The sequence below is a fragment of the Arachis hypogaea genome, chromosome 2 (assembly GCF_003086295.3).
Source record: "Arachis hypogaea cultivar Tifrunner chromosome 2, arahy.Tifrunner.gnm2.J5K5, whole genome shotgun sequence".
Lineage (NCBI taxonomy): Eukaryota > Viridiplantae > Streptophyta > Magnoliopsida > Fabales > Fabaceae > Arachis > Arachis hypogaea.
This window is the reverse complement of record NC_092037.1, coordinates 80,732,810-80,733,895: the sequence shown is the minus strand read 5'-3', so window position 1 is coordinate 80,733,895 and position 1,086 is coordinate 80,732,810. Positions and strand designations below refer to the sequence as shown.

Below are 1,086 nucleotides of genomic sequence, written 5' to 3'. Positions count from 1 at the left end.
ACAACTTTGAGCTTAAGCCTCAATTAGTTTCTCTAATGCAACAGAATTGCAAGTTCCATGGACTTCCATTGGAAGATCCTCATCAGTTTTTAGCTGAATTCTTGCAAATCTGTGACACAGTCAAGACTAATGGGGTAGACCCTGAGGTCTATAGACTGATGCTATTCCCTTTTGCTGTAAGAGACAGGGCTAGAACATGGTTGGACTCTCAACCTAAAGAAAGCCTGGACTCTTGGGAAAAGCTAGTCAATGCCTTCTTGGCAAAGTTCTTTCCACCTCAAAAATTGAGTAAGCTTAGAGTGGAAGTCCAAACCTTCAGACAGAAGGAAGGAGAATCCCTCTATGAAGCTTGGGAAAGATACAAACAATTGATCAGAAAGTGTCCCACTGATATGCTTTCTGAATGGAGCATCATAGGTATTTTCTATGATGGTCTCTCTGAACTGTCCAAGATGTCCTTGGATAGCTCTTCTGGAGGATCTCTTCATCTGAAGAAGACGCCTACTGAGGCTCAAGAACTGATTGAAATGGTTGCAAATAACCAATTCATGTACACTTCTGAAAGAAATCTTGTGAACAATGGGACTAGTCAGAAGAAAGGAGTTCTTGAGATTGACACTCTGAATGCCATATTGGCTCAGAACAAAATATTGACCCAACAAGTCATTATGATTTCTCAAAGTCTATCTGGAATGCAAAATGCACCAAGCAGTACTAAGGAAGCTTCATCTGAGGAAGAAGCTTATGATCCTGAGAACCTTTCAATGGAAGAGGTGAATTACGTGGGAGAATCCTATGGAAACACCTACAATCCTTCATGGAGGAATCATCCAAATCTTTCATGGAAGGATCAACATAGACCTCAACAAGGTTTCAATAACAATAATGGTGGAAGAAATAGGTTTGGCAATAGCAAGCCTTTTCCATCATCTTCTCAGCAACAGACAGAGAGTTCTAAGCAGAATAATTCTGACTTGGCAACCATGGTCTCTGATCTAATCAAAACCACTCAAAGTTTCATGACTGAAACTAGATCTTCCATTAGGAACTTGGAAGGACAAGTGGGTCAGCTGAGCAAGAAAATTA

The 1,086-nt window shown here is 40.5% G+C and overlaps 1 non-coding gene across 1 annotated transcript; it reads right to left on the bottom strand.

Annotated features, from left to right (window-relative positions):
* Positions 1 to 290: 290 nt before the first annotated feature.
* On the bottom strand, positions 291 to 398 carry LOC112764870 (small nucleolar RNA R71). The gene has a single exon (XR_003183382.1). It is a non-coding gene; the product is annotated as a small nucleolar RNA R71 (small nucleolar RNA).
* Positions 399 to 1,086: the final 688 nt, after the last annotated feature.